Raw genomic sequence first — 22391 nt, 5'->3', positions numbered from 1 at the left:
GCAGTTAGCCCACATCGTAATGATGAGTCGTTACGATGCAAACTCACTAATTAATACCTTAGCTTCTTAAAATCGGCTGAACAATAAGTGAAGTTCAGGTTAAGATGCATTTCTACGTGTTTCAGTCTCAAGGCCCATTCATGCTGGATGCAGACAGACCGTCTCCTCCGTCTGTTTCGTACGTAACGTGGTTTGTTTTCAAGCAGCGCAGCTTGAAAACAAACCAGCGAGCGTTTCCACCTGAAATCTATAAAACTGACAAACAACCAGCAAAAGGAACAAACCAGAGAAGAAAGAAGAGAAACGAGAAGAAGACGATGCAGAGCCCCCAAATAAAAAGCAGAAAACAGAAGAAGAAAAAGAAGTTCAGGAGAACAGCAGGACATTTTGTGGTTTCATTTTTTTTTATTTTTACCTTCTTCTGGTTTTTTTGGGATTTGTAAACAACTTGATAGTGGTGCATCACCGCTACCAACTGTTGTCAAAACGCAGAAATGAACTTCTGAAACAGACATCCTCATTCACATACGTAAAGGAACATACACGGGCCTTCAGATGACGCATTTACCTGTTTTTGGTGGAAATTTCCACACCTGTAATGAATTTATTATGTATTTTGTTTATTAACTTATGATCATCATATGTTCATGCAACCATTTCTACAAGCAGATGGATGATAACATCCAAGTCTTTTATTTCTTCTGTTTGTATTAATTTCCTTTTATAAATCAGATAAAAAAAAAGACAGATGTCTGATGGAAGAAAGTGATGTTCTCATCTGTACAGGAGGATGTCGTCCAGATCCTGAAACCAAGAACCTTTTCTACATGAATTCTCAGGTGTTCCACATCCTCTGTTCTCTCATCGTGCTGCCATGACAACAGCCACTGTCCCACTGCTGTAAACGTCAGATTTAATTCCCCTGAAAACGGTGGTTTGTCCCGTCATCACATCATCTTTACCCTATGACCAGCCATCTAGTATTACTGGTCTCTACACTGCCCCCTGCTGGTTACCCACATATGGCAGCTTGTGAACATCTTGGATTGGTTCCTGAACACAAACAACGCTTCAAACAAACAGAAACTACACATACAAGCCATGATAAACATGTATATGTGCAATTAGAAGGAACTATATTCCATATTCTGGTGACAGGCTTCAACGGGAGAGGCCTCTCCTCTTGCTCTGTCATCGTTTCCACTCCCAAATTAGCCACCAGAAATAAAATAAAGGAAGCAAATAAGAGGAAATGAATGAATATTCAGTGCCTGATGGCGTAAGGAAGCCTGAGGGGGGGTAATGTTCTGGTTACAGCGGCTTGTCTCTGCCATCACACCAGACTATTAGATCCTAACAGGCTCATTCTGGCTGCCATATTGACAGGGGAGCAATTTCCTATAGCTGATTAATGACACACATTAGCATCAAACCTCCGAATCAGCAGCAGTAAAATAAAGCTGCCCAGGTCATCAAACAGTTAACAGACTCTGGAGCATTTAGTTTGGACGTTAATTACACGGTGACATCTGTCCCGATATGCTTTAAGAGCTCAGTCCACCGGCTGGAAGTGAAAGGCTGAAAACCCAGCTGGTCTTCGACATCTGAGATTCATGGAGCTGGAAAATAAAGCTGCTGCTATCTGGTCCTGATAGTTTGTTTTATTTGCACCGTCTTCTGAGAGAAGTGAAATATTACACTCTCATCTCGGTGCAAGAGAGCAACAACACTAACTCTGTTACAGGAAGTATGACTTAAGAACACTTTAAATCTGATGAATAATTTAAAAACCTTGAATCTCATCGTTCCAGTGTTGACTGATTGTGGGAAGTTCAACCCCAGCTCCAAAAGAGTTGGGTCAAATAAAACAAGAATACAATTAATTATAAGCTTCATCGACTCACATTTTATTTCCAGTAGAAGAAAAACAACATATCAGATGTTAAAACAGACATTTTATCATTTCATGGAAAATATGAGCTGATTGTGAAGTTAACGGCAGTGGAGGTGTGGACCCAAATGCAGGAATGGAGGCCAGACAAAGCAGACTCTAGACCACATGTGTCAAACTCCAGGCCTCAAGGGCTGGTATCCTACAGGCTTTTGTTGTCTCCATGCTCCAACAGACTTGACCAAAATGAATACACAGGCTGTCCAGAGGCATCTGGATCCATTTGGTTTGAATCAGGTGTGTTTGATAGAGGGGAAACAACAAAAACCTGCAGGGTACTGGGCCTGGTGGACTGGAGTTTGACACCCGAGCTCTAGACATTTAATTCCATGATCTGAAGCGGCGCGAACGCAGGAAGCTAACAGAAGTAAACACGTGCACACACAACGGAGCTGCGATGGGGAACAGAAACCAAGCGGTATAAATAGAAACAGAACAAGACACGGGTTAAATGGATGAAACTAATGAGACCAGGTGAATCTAACTAACAGGAATGAAGGCTACACAGGAAACAAGACACAAGTGAACCAAACAGGGAAGACTACAAACAGGAAACCAGAACTAAAGATACAAAACACACATCCTGACAGTTTCGCAATGTGCATCGTCTCCTTTTCTAACCGTCTGTATCTGGACATCGTTGCAGTCTGTTGTTATCTACATTCTGACAGCGTCTTTAGAATTGTGCTTCAGTATAAAGAAGCTATAACTCTACATAACAGGCCAAGAGTAACTCAACTTCCATCACATGAAACTTTAATCACATTAAAAACACCTTTTTCCTCTTTGTCAGAGTGAAAAAAGTTTAAAAAAATTCAATCCAAACCTGCAGCACTTGTTTTTCCAAACGTCAAGCCGTACGGGAAGCGGAAGGGACACTTTATTCAGGTAGAAGATTTGTTTTAACATGCGAAACGTTGATCAACCCAAATATTTCACCATATCTAACCTTCACTGCTGGTATACTGAGAACCATAAACACAGACAGACTGAACAGGACGTTTACAGCAGCTCCAGCTTGCAGCTGAGTGATTTCACCAAACATAAAAATAGCCCATAATCAGAACTGCAGTTCTGTAGACGAGAAGCCTGCTGAAAAGCAAACAGAACAGGCTCATGAGGAAGTTACGATGGAGCCGCAGCGTTAATAAACCCGACGGCTACGTCCTGTGTGGTGAAGAGCTGAGAGGAAACCGCACGGCTCCTCATGCTGCAGGAAGCATCGAAAGGCCGCTGCATGACTTTAACATCTCCCGTCATCTGCATGGAGGAACAAAGTCGTCCTTCTCTGTTGTCCTCTGCATGTTTAATGACACTAAACGCAGAATCTGCACCTCCAGATGTCAAACAACACAATTAGCTTTATTTTTCACATTTTCCCAAACGGAAAGCAAGCTGTAGTAACGAGTTACCCCGTCCTGCAGCACAGTTATATTTAGATCTGGTGTCTGGCTGTTTGCTGTGAAGGGGCTCAGTGGTTTAAAAGAAACGCTCTGAAAGTCTGAATATCATTAGAATAATTCTGTGGAGTCTGAATGGGAGGAGGATCCTTCAGCAGGTTCCACATCTGCTGGACAGACTGGAACCAGAGGATGGGTTGGGCTGCGCATTAATGAACACGGACTCCCGTTAAACTGCCACATATGGCTGAAATATTTTGCTGTCAGATTGTTATCTGGATGTATGCACTACATTATAATGGTATATTAGGCTGCGCACGTGCAGTCGTGCTCCCACGAGCAGCGGCCCGCGACCGCAAACGCCCCAGGAATCATAAATTCTGTCATCTGTCATCATGATGTGCCCTTTCTGGCTCTCGTCCTCGACTTGATCACATCTATCTGCTCATTAATATTCATGAGGGGGGGTGCAGATGATGCAGCTGGCTGCCAAGTGACTCAAAATGAAATGTGGTGAATGTCAATAAAGAGCTTCGGCAATAATGCAGCTCCGACTGTTCATCCATATTCATCAGAGACAGCAGCGGGGGGTGACTAAATACTGGAGAGGTGAAAGGTCACAGGTCGGCTCACTGCTTTCATGTTGGAAAGTAGCCTGAATGCTGCTGCGGTTTCCATGGTAACAGGTGTATATAGACTTACAGCTGTTTGCTTCTGTTTAACAGTGAAGATCACTGAGCTTTACGATGAAAGCTGAGCTTTAAATAGACACATCCTTTCTCTGAGAACAAACAAACTCCCATTTCTTTCATGCGCAGGCCTGATTCACCTTCAGATGCTCAGATTTCACTTCCCAGCAGCCAGAGTCTGGTCTTAAACTATACTTCTCCAGCTTTCTGAAGATCTTTCAGCTTTTCTTTGGACGTTTGAATTTTTTTTCCTTTTTTTTTTTTAAATCATTCAATCCATTCATGAAACTTCAGTGCAGAACTGAAAAACCCTGCTGTCACAGGTTTTGCAAGGAGTTGATGATGACTTAGTCTCAATAAATTAGACCAATCGAAAGGTTTTTTTAAAAGCGTTTTTCTTCTGGCAAAGCAACACTTTGCATTTCCTGTCTTTACTCTACACTAAGCTGAGCTGAGCTAAGCTAGGCTAGGCTAACATCATCCCAGTTCCAGCTTTCAGGCAAATTATTAAAAATTTTATTTCGTCTGTTTGAGATGTTTGCAAAACATCAACTTTGGCAAGAATTTGTGCAGAAACTTGAGCTAGACTTTTCTGTCACATCTAAGGCTGGGCGATATGACGATATAAATCCTTTGGACGACATAAAATGTCTTTCGTTTCATATCAGGCTCTATCGTTTATGCCACGTTTAGATGGAAGGAGGTCACTGCTGCCGTTGCCAAGCACATCTGACACATAACTGATGACTGACACAACATTATACAAATAAATTTCTATCGTTATACACATTGTTATTGGGATATAAAATCAGCTATATTGGGATATGAGATTTTGGCCATATTGCCCAGTTCACTTCAATGCCTGATGTCACAAATGCACCTCTGGAAAAATGATCAAAAACGCCCAAAACATTCCTAAACCTTGTGGAACGTTTTCTGCCAAAAGCCGAAGCTGTTGAGGCTCATAGGGTCGACCGACTCCTGTGGATTTACCCCTAAAACTCCAAACCTTTTCTTTGCTATTTTTGGTCCATTTGTGTGTGTGTGTGTGTGTGTGTGTGTGTGTGTGTGTGTTTCATTTTCTCTATTATTTTTCATTTTTTTATGTAACCACTGCATGTAGAAGCTTAAGCCTTTTAATCCCAGTCAACATGCAGACGTTATTTTTCAGGACAACTTCAACTGTCAGATTTTTAGGATACAAAATGAACATAATCATACACATAACCCAACGAAGACCAACCAGACCTACAAAACATGACTTATCACTAACAGAACTTTCGAGAAATAACACTTAGATCAACATTTTCTCATCTCTCACATCTTGGATTTGAGGAAAAAAATATTGGCTCTGAAACAAACAACAGAAACTTTTAACATATTCACACTTTTTCCACCAGATGTTTTTTGTGGTTTACAGTTATTTATGCCATTATTTACCTACTATCCTCACAAATGCAACTCAGGGGCTTTTTGGCACCACTGTGCATCAAAGACATCTTCTTGGCTTTATTCCAGTCACAGAGGAGCATTGTCTGGTCCTGATTGGACTTTACCGTCAAATTAAGCTTTCTGATTGGTGGAAAGGTTGACAGAAGTCTTCATCATAATTTCCAGGTTGAAGAAGAAGTCTCTCAGCAACATAGTAGTAATAGTAATAATTTTTATGATGACATTTTTATGTGATAAATAATGGTGTTTTTATGAACCACTCAGTGTGGTTTTACCAAATTAAGTCTGAATAGTTTCTGTGGCTGGACTGCAAACCTCCTGGACAGGATATAAATTCCTGGAAAACTTCTGTACATCACTTAAAGGGTAACTTCATTCATTCATTCATTCATTATCTGAACTGCTTAATCCGATTAAGGGTGGCAGGGAAGCTGGAGTCTATCCCAGCAGCCATCAGGAGAGAGGCAGGGTACCCTGGACAGCTCGCCAGTCCATCGCAGTAAAGGGGAAGGTAACCATCACAGTTTAACCCATCCAGTTACACACTGCGGTTCCTGAGAAACTACAGACAGCGCTCGGGGGTGCTAAAGCTCTAGCAGAGTTTTAAACATTAACAATCTGATGTTGCAAACATCCCAAAACGTTAGGCTATGTGGCGAACAAATAATGTGAAAATAAAAAAGAATCCTGAATACAATGCTTTTTAACGACATTGGCCATGTTTACATGGGAGATTTAACTCCTCTTTAATTCCAAATAAAAGTTAAATCTGCTTTAAACGGGTGAAAAATGACCATGTAAACACCTGAATGCAAAAGTCTATTTGGAATTAAACTTAAAGTAAGTGTCTGGTTTATTGGCATTTTAAATCCAAACTAATTAATTCCTGCCATGTAAACCTTTATTCCACTTTAAGTTAATCCCAATTGTTTTGCGAACGCTCCGTACCTTGTCCCGTCCCAATGACACACATATTCCGCACGTCGTTTTACCTCCCCTGTTCGGTAGTCTATCTTGCTTCTCAGCTGCAGAAAAAAACTGTAGTATGCTCGTGCCGAGCTGCTGCTTCAAAATTATAATCAAAATAACGGCAAAACTGGTACTTATTATGTAGTTTTCTATGTGACGGTAAGTCCTGTCCAATCAGAACTCTTTCCAACAAGCGGATCTAAAGCAGAATTTCAGTAAGATGTGTTTCAATGTAAACTTCTATTCAGAATTATCATTTCCATGTAAACTCGCAGTAGAATACTGGGAATCTTGGAATGTATTAATTCCAAATTAAGAAACATCATGTAATTGTACCCAATGGCATTGATTCTCTGGCCTGATATGCAGAAAAAAAAGAGTTAAGTGACAAAATTCACACGTTTCAGCGAACTTTGGTGTCACTTCCTCTTCAGTTCCTCTGTTTACCCTCAAATATCAACTTTATCATCTGAAGAGACATTCTTATAGGATTACTCATCATTTTAAAGAAAATCTAACATTTTGAACAGTTTGGGTCACTTGACAGTATCCGAACATGGCTTAGTCCACACCACCTGCCTCTGACATCCAAACGTTGGTCAAAGCAGCTCAGCAACATACTGGAAAATCTCAAGATAAGATGGGATAGCCTTTGTTGTCATGGTACCCGCCTCACATGCTTCTCTACGGACCTGTAATCTATCTTCACCACAGCTAATGGTCTCAGAAACCTGCTTGAAGGCTAAGTTGTGTTTTCTCCAAGCGGCTGAACCTCTGCAGTCAACCAGGGTTTTCCATTGATGCCAGCTCTGATTGGTTTTACAGTCGGGATTTCATCAGTGCTGCACGTCACCAACACAGACTTCCTCAGGACTAAGGAGCAACCATACATCTACCGGCCAATATGTCGGGCCGATGTTCAAGTTTTTCTTTTACTCGTACAGAGATCGGCTGATTCACAGGTGCTTTATTTAGCAGACAAAGCCCGGTGGAGAAACAAACTCGATGCTACAGGAGCTTTTTATCTCTTGATAGTAACAATCAAACTTTGTTGGAAAATTCAGTTATTTTTAAGATTTGTTTTTCTTTTTTTGGTTATTTCTTATTTAGGTATGAGCCATTTAGAGACTAAATGAATAAAAATTGTGTCAGGGATAGGGACCGGCATGCATTGGGGGGGGGGGTTTTACCAGCACAAGAAAAGCCTTGATGGACGACGTTTGCTTGCTTGCAGTGGAGAAATGATTTCATTGGAAAATGGACTTCTTTAGCATGCGTAAGGAAAATGTCCATGCTGCGGCTTGTCTGGATCATGTTTTTGTTATTAAAGGAGTGTTATTCTGGTATTTGGAGTTTTCTGAGCTTTCTACAGTGTTACAGTGTTGAATCCTCATCAGACATGTGAACGGCACTGTTTTTTATCACCTAAACGCATGTTTGAGTTTGGGTTTGAGTTCCAGCACGCTCTCCGTTCGGTTTCCATGGCGACGAAAAAGGCGTCGTTTTAGAGAGTTTTTTTCTACTTGGAAATCCTTGTGACGTCCCGGGGGATAAGGTTCGGTGATTGGTTACCTTCTACTGGTTAACAAGGGCATGTACAAATACATCAGGCGGGTGGAAAACGTGGGATAAAGTTATTTCCAACGATGGCTGGTGAGTTTACCAAAGAGAGACATCCTGCTGCATTCGTTGCTGTGGGTTGCTGTTTTCCACTTCGTTTTCAGGGTCTGATTCAGGTTCCAACATGTAGGGCTGTATGCTATGTGTTGACATTGTATTTTGTTTTTTTATTGAGTTCATATGAGCCTAATCCTTCTGTTTATGAGACGTTACAATGACAGCGAAAGCAGGTGCGGTGCGCGCTCCCGATGTAGTGCCGTGGCGGGAGGCGGGGCTTAATGCGGAAGAGTCTCAATCCACTCGTTTTGCCCGCAGGCTGATCTGACAGCCTACGGAGAGGGTCTGTCTGAAGTAAATAAAGCCATTTGTGACAATAACTCGATCAATCCCAGCCCTTCTGGTCTCAGAAATGAAAATAAATTAGCCTGAAATGCACATAATAGTTCCACTTTATAGAATAGCCGCATCAGATGTTTTTATGTCCTGTTTTACAGGCTGGTGAGTCAACCTCCACAATGACGCCTTGCACTTTTTTTCTATCCAGTAAAACACGGATGTGGTTTAATATGTTTTTCAGTCTGTGCTGAGCGGTTTATGCTGACATAAGTCATGATTTTGAGGGGTCCTCATGATGAATTAATCATATTATTTAATACTGTTATTAAAACCCCTTATCAACCCAGTTAATAAAAACTCTCATAATGCTGCTGAGAAGGCGCTATGCTAACGTTAGCATTGAGTGATACGTAAACAGCAGTAATAAACCATACTTTTATCTCTCTCGGTACACAGAAAGGTGAAAAATGGCAGCAAACTTGGTGTTTATCCAACATAGTTTTCATGTCTTAACTTAAAGCGTGTTTGTATTTGGGCCAAGTTTGCTCAGACAGTGCCAACAGAAGGCCTGTTTTCAGTTTAAATCATTGTAGATTGCTGATTTCCAGACAGTTTGGTAACAACTGCCCACCTCTTACTGGTTAGATGGTTCTCACGCCAATAAGCAGAACTTACTTGACTTTATTAACCAATTACAACCAGATAAATCTGAGATATCAAAGTAAAAAACTAAATCTCAACAATACTGCCTATCATTCCTATGAAATCATATTCCCTGAGGATGAACCGCAGCTGCTTTTCATTATCAAAACATCTCATTCATCTCCTTCACTTCCATCAAAGTGAAGACACAAGCAGGTCCTCCTTTCTGCCTAACTGTGCTCTTCACACGGAAGACCTGGATTTCTTGGTAGAATAGTCCTCTAAGCTCATTAATGTCTCCTCAGACTGGAGAGAGGACACAAGAACTGTAATTATATTAAAGTAGTAAAAATACAAGTTAATGTTGTTGAGGATCACTGAGTTAAACTGAACAAGCAAGTCCATGTTCATGGTGCCAGGCTGAGCAGTGAGAACATCTGAAAATCCTTTTTGTCCCTCAGTGAAGTCAGACGGCTGCGTCCGATCTCTGGACTGAAACTGTCAGTCGGGAAATATCCTCATAATGTAAATCTGACTTCATGTCAATAAAATTTCCAACCATGACTCACAGAGAGGTTGTGTTACAGAACAGCACAGAGATTTGGAGAGGTGGATTCTATTGGTTTCTATTTGATCAGGGTCAGGACAAACTGAGTGGCCGGTACTCTGGAAGTCATAATGACCAAATCTTGTCTTCTCAGCTCCAAACCTCCAGCTCTGCCTGAAGTTACTTCTCACACCATAAGCCCTGACGCAAAGCCCAACCGTCAGAGATGTTGAACAAGCAGAATGGCAGAATTTATGGACTTGCTTCACATCTGGCTTCTTCTTCACAGCTTCAACCTAAATTTTTCCCAGTTTGTCTCAGATTATTTAAACTCTTTACATCTAAGAGACACAGTCTCTCTGAAATGCTCCTCATGTTACTGACCTGTTAATAATCAACCCAATTAACTGTCCAATGCACCTCCAGTTGTTTTTCATTAGCACCAGGTGCTTTTCCAGCTTTTTGTTGCTCCTGTTCCAACTTTTTACACATTAAGTAAAAAAAAAAAAAAAGTGTCAGTTTATGTGATACTGGGAATAAAACAAGGAAATAATTGAATTCTGGTTTTGTCCCATCTGTCTGGAAGCAGGTACAGGTTTTGGTAAAGGTACGCCTCATTCTCAATGACAGGCCAAGATGAACTGAACTTCTATTAGAAAACTTAAATAACATTAAAAACAATGTTTTTGGATTTGAACAAACTCAATACTTATGTTGGTGATAGAAACCAACTTTAGTTCGATTAACTTGAAATCAAGAGAATAGTTAAATATTTAACTTATCAACTCCATTTAACTCGGCAGTCAGACCTCACCGCTACCCAACTAGTCCAAGTATTTACTACCTGTATTTTATTCACATGTAAATGATTTTTAGGGAGTTTCATGTCTGTTTGAATGTTAAACATTGACACCATGAGTGTGAAGGGAAACCCACCCCCACTGGTGTTAACCCCCGCATTGCACTGCGATTCACAGAACTACCTGCTACAGTCAAACTCCTGCCTTTTAGACTGAAGCAAAATGTTAAAACTTGCAATCAAAACATCCCTAAAAACAAAATATCAAGTTACTTTTTTATAAGCCAAATATTTCATTAGGAACAACTTCAATCTTTAAAGTGAAACTAAATCTATAGAATTCAGATTATTTATTTGTAAGAAACTAAATTATGAGCTGACATGAATCAGAAAATATCAGGTTAATTCTATTTATAAACATCAAGTCAAACCAACATATTAAATGTGACAGATAATTTTTTCTTCGACTGAGCAGCGTTACCGTGTTTTCAGCCTTTTGTTCCGACTTGTTACAGACGAGCTGCTGCCATCAGATTCACAATAAGCTCATATTTTCTATGTAAAATGTCTGAATGTCTTCAGAAATCTCTGCATTCTGCTCCATTTTCATTTCACAAAGCACTCCAGCATTTTTGGAATTGGGAAAAATATTGAAAATATTCCCTATGATGACACATTTACCCTCTGGCTTTCCCCAGATTCCCAAAGTAAAAAGCTTTGCTGCGGTCACATTCTGACCGTCACGGATCAGTCTGATGGAGGGGTTTTCTGAATTTCCAGTTGAAGCACTTTACTCAGAAACTGGAGTGTTCTCATAGTTTTTGAAGAAAGAAAAGGAGCTTAAGGTCATGGAGAAATAACAATTACAGCACAGGAAACATTCCCTGCTGGATTAAATAGACGCAGAAAATCACCAGATTTAACCAAATATCCAACTAAAAGTCCAACTCTGACAGAAGAAACGGCAGATCTGCACCTCCACCACACGTTCTTTCATGTCCGATCAAGTAAGGCTGAAATAGAAACAACAAACACTTACTGCAAGTGCACAGAAATCATGCAGAGATCAGTGGAACTCGGAGACGACGGCACAAATCTCCAAAAACTCAGCAGAATAATTGACCCACAGAGTCACTTCTTCTTCTCTCTTCCTCTTTTCGCTCTTTCGCTTCCTTTCGTAACGTTTTACACCGCTTTTCTCTTTCTCTCCATTCCTCTTTGTCTTTTGCTTCGAGCACTCTTTCTTACCTCATCCTCATGGCTGCCTTGCTCGTGGGCCCTGGCACCAAACCGACGACCTCCCAACCACCTCCTCTCGGCTCAGCTCTCGTTAGCCGTTGCCGTGGCGGCAGACAAGGCAGCAATTCCCCGTGGTAACGGCTCTCTCTCCCCTCGACGACCACACATTCTCCCCGTTGTAACCACAGCTCCTCCTCCTCCTCTCTGTCGATCTCTTTTTTTTTTCCACCTCTATCTCTGCTCTCCTCTTGTTCTCTCCATCACTCCCTCCCCTCCTCTCTCTCTCTTACTCTTGCTCTCTCCATTGTCTCTCTATCGCTTCATCACTTTTTCATCTTGGCTCCTGTTTACAGCTGGACAGAAATCAAACCAAAACGAGATCTCTGGCATTTGTTTCCCAGCGGAATTTGAGAAGCACGATGGAGTGATGAAGAAGGAAGGATGTCATCTTGAAAACTTTGACTTTCTTCAGTCACTCTTGACTTTTGTCTCCATCTCGAAGCAACGAAAACCTCTCGACTCTCAGCTGCGACCGGTCCTCAGCAGAGAAGGCTTCTCTGAACTGTCATACTGTGTTCAGGTCTGAATGATTTATCTGTGAAAAAGCGGCAGAGTGATGGCTCTCCCTACTTCAACACTCTTTGGCTGCTTTATTAATGAAGACGATGTTAAATGTAAAAGCACATCCCGCTTTCAGCTGCTGCAGATGTCTCCAGGGATCCTTGTGGCTTCGGCCCCTCCATCGCCATCGCTACTTTGTGCTGAAAAGGAATTCTGAAAGAAGAATGTTCTTATCGTCAGTCTTTCCACCACCGACCAAAGCACCAAAACACCGGAGAAGTTGCTGGATTCTGCTAACGTTTTAACGAATGATGGCGGCTCCGCTGTCTGGTGTTTTACACCGTCTCACCTGAATGTCTTCATGTTTAACTCAAGCCAGATGTTACAGTCAGTCCGCCTATCAGGTTTCTATTGGTTACATCAAACATCAATGGATAAAAAACAATTATTCTTAATACCAAACCGATACGTCGTACTCTCCTTCCTCTACCGGAGTCCTGGACTTGGCATCCAGGGTCCCCTCACAAACTGGGGGTTGGGATCCCCATGGGACTTGTGAGGTAATTTCATGTGGTCACCAATTAATGGGGCTTCAAAATTAAACCATTAATGCAGAAATAAATCTGTGATTTTCGAACAACAAGGTTATTAGTCGTGTGTTATTAAAAATCTGAATGTGGAGATGTAGGTGCATCACCACAGCAGGGAACAGAATTCACCAAAACACCTCATACTCCTTATTTATGAAGATCCTGACAGTATTCCAGCTTTATATGTAGAGGATGTTGCATCCTCCAAACATCTAATATGTCATAATTAATCACTCAGTCCTTGTGTGGGGTTGCACACACCAACGTATTCTGGTTGTAGCTGCCTTAATGTAGTGCTACAACAGATTGTGTAAGCTAGCACCAGCTCATTAGCAGGTAAACCCTGGATGTTGTTATGTTTAAGGCCGGTTTATACTCGACGCAGAAGATCGACAAGTAGACGAATGGACAGCTTTCGACTGTCTCGGCGGTTATGTACGTAATGTGGTCAGTTTTTAAGAAGAGGAACATGAAGAAGGCGATGCAGAAACCGCCAAATCAAAAGCGCCTGAAGAAGATGAGTAAAAATCTCTGGTTTTATTTTTCTACTTCTAGTGTTTTCAGACGGTTGAAATTGACTGAATAGCGGTACATTACCAACCGCTGTCAAAACGTGGACGTGAACTCTGAACTCAACACTGCCCACTAGTGGAAGAACTGACTCAACCATGACAAAGTAAAAGACACACGGGAGTATTCAAGTGGCGCGATGTATGACAGCATTTGAAATGGGCTCCTAATTTACATCCGTCTTGAAGGAAAATGGGGATTCAAGGGGTTGGTTTTACCAAATAACCCCCAACTGCAGCCTGGATATTGGGCGGGGTTGGACATCCAGTGGCCGTGGTTGGATGTCAAATGGGCGTGGGGTTAGGGTGAGAGTTAGGGTTGGGGTTAATCCAATATATTGGGCAGGGTTAGACGTCCAACCCCGCACAATAATCAGCCCCGCCTCATTCTACAGGCTGCAGCCAAGACCCTCTTGCTTTACCTGGTAGAAGTTTACACCTGCCGTGAATCAGCACTCACGCTGGTTTTAACCACATTATCACCATTTCTGTCATGGAGAGAAGGGGGTTGATGTGGACCCAGACACAGGATGGCGAAATGGGAGGCAGAGGAAATGCTGGGAATGGTCTTTAATTAAACAAAGACCATGAGGGAAGCTACTGGCACCGAACTGGCGATTGGGAACTGAAACCAAGGGGAAAACAACGAGACAAAGGTGCAACTAATAACTTAAATTAATCCAGGTGAACTAATTACCAGGAAAGGAAAGATAAACTAAATACACAAGAGGAAAAAAACTACAAAATAAAACAGGAAACTGGAACTAAAGACAACACAAACTTCACATCATGACAATTTCCTGCACAAACTGACCAGGAGTCTACATGTTAGCATCCTGGATCCAACTTGAAACACCCTCCGAACTAGTTTAGTCATGTTTAGCTTTATGTTGTTAGAAAATGATTAAAACATGAAGGGTTTCCATTTCATGGGTTTAACCCCTTGATGTCTGGTGTCACTGATTTGCAACCAACACTGCTGGCCTTTTGTTCTTTGTTTTTATTTCTTCTTTTAACAATTATTTGATTTATTTCTTTGGTTTTATTTTCTCTTATTAATGTTTATTTCCATCTCAATGCATCTGTATTTATTAATTTATTTAACATTTAATACTCCTGTCACACGGAGATCCAAGTAGCAGAGCAGCTTAATGACTACAAACACCTCTTTCTTGGATGTTTTTTTAACTTCCAGTTGATGTCGTTTGCAGGACGTTTCATATCAGAAACATATATTTTCTGTCATTTGTTGCTACGAATCCCTTCCATTAAAAATAAAAACAGTTTGCAGGAGATTGAATGACCACTCAGCCCTGCATTAAATCAGTCGTAAGCAAGGCTCGCTCAGTACTTATGGATCAGGCTCAATTTATAATCTCTGATTTATCTTAGTTTATGAATGAAATAATTGTATTTAAATAGACTAATACAAAATGTAGGATTTCAGTGAAGTAATTCAACAAACTGGACAGAATAATCAGGAGGAACGAACAGAGTTTCTTCTCTGTTAGGTTGTAATATTCCTTAAAGAACATCAGCCATCCGTTGGTGTGTATTAAAACACACACACTGTTCAACATGAATAGAACATGAGGGCAGAAACATCATCTGAATAAAAGAGCTCATTTTCATTCACCTCCTCTGATCCATCCATCTTCCATCTTTTATATTAACGCTCCACCACAGGCTCCGCCCACCCGCTCATTTACACCACCTCTCATCTCTTTAATGGACTCTACAGCCACACACACACACACACACACACACAACTCCTCTAGATTATAATCTCACGCCTCACCTCATTTACACACACCATCATCCCTCCATCCATCCATCCACCAGGCGGCTCGGTGGATTCTGGAAATATTAAACATTTTCCATTGAAAGATTTATGATATTTTACTATGTTGTGTAGGAAAAACGTAAAAACAAACTTTTATATTTCCTCCATAATGAAGCTTGCTGTTAGAAGAAGCACGACTAACCCTTGCTACCTTCAACCCTTTTAATCCCAGTCATTTTGCAGACATGATGCTTCCAGGACAGTCTCAGTTGTCAGATTATGAGACTAAAAGATCAAACCAAGAAAACAGTATTTATTTTCTGCACATCATTTTCTCACATCTTGACTTTCAGGAAAAAATATTAACATGAAACAAACAAGAACTCTTCACATATTTACACTTTTTCCTCACAGTTTTCATGCCACTATTTATCAACTATCCTCACAAAAGCAGCTCCAGAGTGTCTCTGGTTTTATTCCAGACACAGAAGAACATCATTTTTCTTCATACATGTGAATGTAGGTGAGTATATGCACATGAGCATACGCATGCAAAATTGCAAGTGTATGTAAGCGTGTATATGTCATAAAAATATATGTGCATAGGCAGGTATGAAATGGACATAAACGAAGGTGTGTGATAACCTAAAGAGGTACATATGTGACTGTTTTTATCTCTGAGTGTATGTGGGTTTGCATATGTGCATATATATACATATATGTGTGTGTATTTGTATGTCTATATAAATAATTATTTTTTTATATTTTGTATTGAGAGTTAAGGAATTAATTTAACAACTGCAAAATTATGATTGTAAAGAGGGGCAGGAATAAATAGGCATTGCTTCATTCTGCTACTTTATGGATCAAATTGTGTTGTTTTTGTTCAAAATAAAGAAATATCAATCAATCAATCTTTTCAGACACACACAGGCTTTTCTGCTCACTTGTTGATTTTTGGCTGCTCCTGATTGGACTTTACCATCAGATTAAGCTCTCTGATTGGTGGAAAGCACCAACGTGTTCCATGTTGGTGGTCAAGAAGTCTCTGACCTAAAAGGTGAGCTATCCATCACAATTTACCCACAGCGTTACACACCACCGTTCCTGAGACACTGCCGATGACGGAAGTGATGGTGTTCAGTGCTGCTGATGAGGAGTTTAAAGGGACGAAGCTCCGAAGGAAATAATAGAAAAAGAAGTAAGGCAGTAAAGTCAGACGGAGTGAGCTCAAAGAAAAACACAAAGGAAATCTAAAAAGGAGAGATGGAGCACAGACTGGAGACGAGAACAGAAAGACGAAACGGAGTGAAGATCAGTAGACGGGTCATCTGAATAATTATCTGTTCTGATCCAGCAGCTCGTGACGCCAAGCAGATGGACGAAGACACGGAGATGAAGCTCTTTGTTCCGAGAAGAAGCCGCTCTCACGGCAAACTGATGAAATGAAATCCAGCGGACACATCTGACAGACTCACTGTCATCGGTTCTGTTCAGACGAACGCTGAATATTTAATCATCTTCACAGCTTCCTGGTCACCAGTCAGAAAGTGGAGATCAAACAAGTGTGACTTTTGTTTGGAACTGGGGTTTCACAATCATGTTGGATTGGTCTTCAAATAATTTGCAAACTATATTTTCTACAAAACGCTTCAAAGACATTATTCAATGTTCAAACTGAGTTTTTTTTCTGAACAAATATTGACTCATTTTTATTTATTTTTTGATTTTTATTTTATTTGATAGGAACAAGTATGCTCCATGAATGATGGCACATACTGCAGCGTTTTAGCCAAGGCTAATTTTCAATGCCTGTCCCTGGTTGGGCTTTTACACAATAAGAAAGTACACACAGTTTACATTGCATTGCAAAATTAAAAGTTACACATATGTGCCTTTATATACATACACATACAAAATACAAATACGTATATTTCCATCAAAATGTAAAATGAAGTAAAACACATTCAAGGCTGCCAATAAAAATCAGTCCGAAATAAGATCATTGTCAATACATTCAATCAAAACTACCGTTTTGCCACCCACATGGAAAAATTAAAATACTAAAAGTGAGCGCAGACCTGATTTGTCTTTATTCAGTTCTTAAGTCTGGAAGTAAACCTTTTAAGATCCGGTATGGTCTTAAGGTCTGTTGGGAGTGCATTCCATAACTTAGAACTCTTCACAGAAAAGGCTGTCTGCCTGAATCTAGTCCTAAAATATGGGATTTAACAGTCATGGTTTGTCACACTTCTGGTTACTCTGCTGCGGTTTTGTCTCTCCACGCATGTGCTTAGAGGTACTAAATAATAGATACATCTGTAAATTATTTTAATAAAGGAGAAATTGATGACGCTGTCAAAGCTCATCCGATTGTATTTTTTCAAGATATCACAGCAGTAATGACTGCAGCCTGTTCATAACAAGCTGGGACAATGAATGCTGAAAAAAAAAAAAAAACCACCTGTTTGATGAAGAGGTTAACTGGATGCCGACAGATTCAGAAGTTCATCGTTTACATCATTACCAAAGTCAGAGAATCTGGAGAAATATTCCCACATAAGCAGCAAGACTGAAAACAAACATGAATTCTTGTGCTTTCCGATCCCTCCGGAAGTCCAGAGTTAAATCAGAAAGGAAATCACAACGTAGCCTCGGGAACTTTGGAAAATGTTTTGCTGAATCTGCGTGTTAAAAAGTTAAAACGGTAAACGGACTTTGACTTTTATGGCACTTTTCTAGTCATTCCAACCACACAAAGCGCTTTACACTACTTGTCACATTCAACCATTCACACACACACACACACACACTCATACTACACACTTACACAGTCTTTACTAGCATCTACCGAAGCTAACAATCAAACAACGCTAACGTTAGCATGCTAGCTTGTCCCTCTCTGAGGACTGAATGTGGAAACTTCCTGCAAGTATTCTGCAGTAATGTGATAACATAATTTGGTTTTAAACTGGACCTACTGTCTTGTTTTTTATTTGAAATGGTCTAACATTTTAGAATGAAAAAAAAAAAATCAGACTTTGTCCCTGCATTTCCTTGTTTCCTCCATCATGCTGTCAAATAAAGCCCGCTACGAATGTGGTGTATGGCAGTGATAATTATTAGTTGAAAAGACGGTGACCACTGAGAAGCTAAATGTTTGCCCTGAGGAGTATTTTTTAGTTATTTGAGGAATTGTTTCAGCCCTGCTGTTGACAGCTAAGCCATGTTTCTCAATAATTCAGCTGTTTCAATGCTGTTAGCTGGAACAGTGTCCTCTCCAGGTTCGAAATTACAGGTATAACCAGTGAGATTAATGGAGCGGGATATTGACAGGTGTCTGCAGTGATGCAACCTGGTAAAGAAAGAGACAAGAAGCTGTTTGTTTACCATTTGATTTTTGCTCCGACCCTCACCGATGTCTCAAACTGTGAGCAGTGACCGATAGAAGAAGATCCTGAATACAAGCAGCTGAAATGAGTTTCCTCTGATGGTGTGCGTCTTGGCCTCTCCCTTAGAGATAGGGTGAGACGGGTGAGTATCTCAACCATCCGGAAGGAGATCAGAGCTGCTCTACATCCGGAGGAGCCAGATGAAGATGCTGGGACATCTGGTTTCGATGCCTCCTGGACGTCCGCCGCGGTGCAGATATGGACCAGTCAGAATTTATGTACCCAAGATTTAAAACAATATGTTTTTTTAAACAAACTTGTTGAAAAACTTGAACGGCGGAGCCCAGATGGTGAACATAACAGACATGATGGCTGAGCGTGAAAGCCGCTGTGTGTGGAAGCACTTCGGCTTCTACGAGTGGCTCCGAAAGTCTGTTTCATTTGGGAAGGTGTGAATGAATAAATGTAGACATCAAAGAAGCAACTTCTGGTCTACCTACAAACATGGGTAGTAGTTCTATCCAAGTCCATCAAACAGGAAGTGGACTACAGCACAAAGGGAACTGTGGGTAAACACAACCTAAACATGTGTGACGCTAGAAATGTCTCGCAGTCAGATGTGAACGAACGCTGTAAAGGTTCACATAGAGATGCGATCAACCGAAAACCACGAGACGGCTGCTTCTCTACTTCTTACAAACACGAGGAAAGTAGTTCCTTTTTATAAAATACAAACAGTATCGTCTGATTTTATATCTTGTTTGCATCAAAACCAACGTAAAAGCCATGAAAAGGAGGTTTAAAGGGACAAAAATCCGTCCTGAGAGCAGCTCAGACTCAACTTCCTGAAGCTTGACCTTTAGATTCCTACAGAAATCCCGTTTTGTGACAAGAAGGTAGAAAGCTGCTTTAAACGTGGAAACAGACTGTGTGTGTGTGTGTGTGTGTCTGGAGGTGAGTTGCCAGGAGGTAATTACTGCCTTCATTAGAAAGCTGTAATCATGTTAAATCCTCACCTCTGACACTGAACACAGACACCCATGAATGACTGTCGTCTGTGTGTGTGTGTGTGTGTGTGTGTGTGTGTCCTAAAACTGTTATTTTGTGTCATTATAGAGAATCGGTGACACTTCTGAACCAGCTTCTGACCTTTACAGAATCCGATGTGTTTTATTGATTGCAGTGTTGCAGCAGCATTATAGAATGACAGTAAAAGTTCATTCCAACGTGTGAAAACACTAAACGTGTAAAAACACTAAACACATTTCACAAATTTCCATTTAAACCACTGAAATATTTCAAATAAATTGAAGCAGACCACATGAGCTCCTGCCCCTGAAGCTGCGTTTGGGTGGATTTGATGGGTTTGGTGGAGCACAGAGCTCTGAAAGACTTGGAGCTAAAGACATGAGTTAGATCCAACAGCAGGAACATCACATGATCAATACTCTGCTCCCCGACAGACAAAATGTTAGCTCAGTCACAGGAGCAGGAGTTCCTGAGTAAAGACGGGTATGATCAGATGGAGGCTGAAACATGTCTCAGAGGAGCATCTAAACTAAAAGACAAACATCAGTTGTGGCAGAAACAGAACCTCAAACCCACAATGACGTGTTCTGTTGACCGAGACATCCATCCTGCGGAGACGTGCTCCACCCTCGGGTGTGATCTTTGTGGGGAAGGATTCACTGCAGCAGAGCAATGAGCCCTGACACACCTTAGAAAAGATAAGCTGGCTGCTGGTGGAGTCCAGCTTTCTGCAGAGAGATGCTGCTGTTGGAGGAGAGAAACATTTATTTCTCATCCCAGCAATCAGATTCATGAGAATCTTTTGTCTTGATCGATAATTCTTGTGTCAACAGGTTCCAGTCCTGATACCCAAACATTTCCACTTAAATCTGACCTATGATTCCTTCAGGCAGAAAAAAGGCTCCTAACCACAGACCGTAAATGAAAGATGGATACAGCCCCGGTGGTTAAAAGTGAAGCCTTTGCGGAAGTGCATAAAACTGCAGTCCCCCTGACAGGACTCACCCCGCATCTAAAAATGTTTGTACTCTGAAACCCGTTCTCAAATCTTTCATTCACTTTCGTTCACTCAAAACTATGTTGCCGTGGAAACGAGAGGCAAGGTCTTGACCATAGACCGTATATGAAAGATGGACAGAGCCTCCAGCGGTTAAAAGTGAAGCCTATGTGGAAGTGCATAAAACTGCAGTTCCCCCTTCGTCCACTAGGGGCTCCTAACTCAAGGCTCCTTGTTACCAGCAGGATGTCACAAACACACATCATCTGTTCTCATTTCTTCAGTTTCACCTGAGAAAAACAGCAAAGATCCGACAGTCTGACAGAAAACAAGATTCCAGCAGCAACAAGGTGATTCCCAACGAGCCGTTAGCTGGAAACTGGTCGTGTCTGAGCAGAAACTGGACCACAGAAGAAGAGTCAGGACTGAGAGGTTTTCCACAGCAGGCAAGCAGGATCTGAAAGTCATGTCTTGAAGACACAGAACAAAGCCAGTAAAGACCTGAACCAGAACCTGAGAGACACATCTGGACCTTCAGTTGATCCATCCACTGTTGGATGAAACCTCCTCATAAATGGTCTCCATGGAAACGTGTCAGTCAAGAAGCCATTCTTAAGTAAAGAAATCAAGGAGAAAAGGTTGAAGAATACCACATGACACAAGAACTGGACTGAAGATCAGTGGAGCAGGGATGGATCCTCCAGAACCCGGACCTCACCAGGTCTGATGGAAAGATGGATCCTCCAGGAACCGGACCTCACCAGGTCTCGTCGAGGGATGGATCCCCCCCAGAACCCGGACCTCAACAGGTCTGATGGAGTGATGGATCGTCCAGAACCCAGACTGGAACTAAAGGCAGAAACATCCTAAGAAGTGTTTTGTAAAGATCTTAAAAGAACCTGGAGAACTGTTCCTGTAGACAACTACTACCAAAAAAAACCCAAAAACATCTATCTATGACGTCTCTACTGGTTCTTGCTTATGTTGATCTCACTCTCAGATGAGAGTCTCTTTAGATGAAAGCTTCTGCTAAATGACTGCAGAATGAATGTATATAAAACTTCTCCAGATGTTTCTGACTGTGATGAAGAATAAAGCTGCTCAGACAGAATATTCACTCCAGACAGAAATCAGCAGACGTTTTCCTGTATGGAAATGTTTTCTTCTATCTCAGCCGGGGGGTCACACCGGCTAAAGTTCACCATTAAGAAGTTGTAAAGCGGCGAAGAACAAAGGAGACGTGGGGAAGGAAATGAAACTGGCAATCAGAAAGACGAGGAGATGGACAACAGCTGGTCAGAGAAACTTACGAGAACAGGAAATTAAATGCACTGATAATACTTTCCTTTCATTAGTCTTACCCTTTTCTCCGTTTCCCTTCCTTACGGCTTCTCGACAGCCACGCTTACATGGAAACGGTTTGTAATGAGACTGAGGGATCTGTTTGGTTGTGTTTCATTCAATCTGGTTTCACAACACAGAACGACTACAGTCTGACTGGTGGCAAACAGAGTGGAAACTGCTGAACTGGCAGCTTGCAGATTCCCGACCAAACGTGCTACTCTGGAGACGGACGCTAAGCTGGAAGGAGAGTCCATGCGGGGGGGACGGATACTTCCCGAGCTCACAATACGTTAACACAAATTTCTTTTCTCCCCATCAGAAAACAGCGATGGGGTCATTTTAAAGCAGTTTTTGCAGCGACAGATACAACTGCATTTACTGTGTGTGTGTGTGTGTGTGTGTGTGTGTGTATAGCTCCTTTCAGAAAAACAAAAGAAGATCTTAGACATTCAAATCCCGTCCGACAACAGATGATGAAGCGT

The 22391-nt window shown here is 41.3% G+C and overlaps 1 protein-coding gene across 5 annotated transcripts in view; it reads right to left on the bottom strand.

Moving 5' to 3' along the window:
• Positions 1–22391, bottom strand: part of sulf2b (sulfatase 2b) — a 108099-nt gene that overhangs the window by 37222 nt on the left and 48486 nt on the right. The window contains exon 1 of one of the 5 annotated variants that reach the window (XM_079239160.1): positions 11654–11756. The exons of the other annotated variants lie outside the window; for them this stretch is intronic. The gene's annotated coding sequence lies outside the window, so the exon portion shown is untranslated. Of the gene's footprint in view, positions 1–11653; positions 11757–22391 lie in introns of those variants that run through there. 5 annotated transcript variants of the gene reach the window in all.

The sequence above is a fragment of the Telmatherina bonti genome (assembly GCF_933228915.1).
Source record: "Telmatherina bonti genome assembly, chromosome: 4".
NCBI classification, from domain to species: Eukaryota; Metazoa; Chordata; class Actinopteri; order Atheriniformes; family Telmatherinidae; genus Telmatherina; species Telmatherina bonti.
This window is presented reverse-complemented; position numbering and strand designations above follow the sequence as displayed.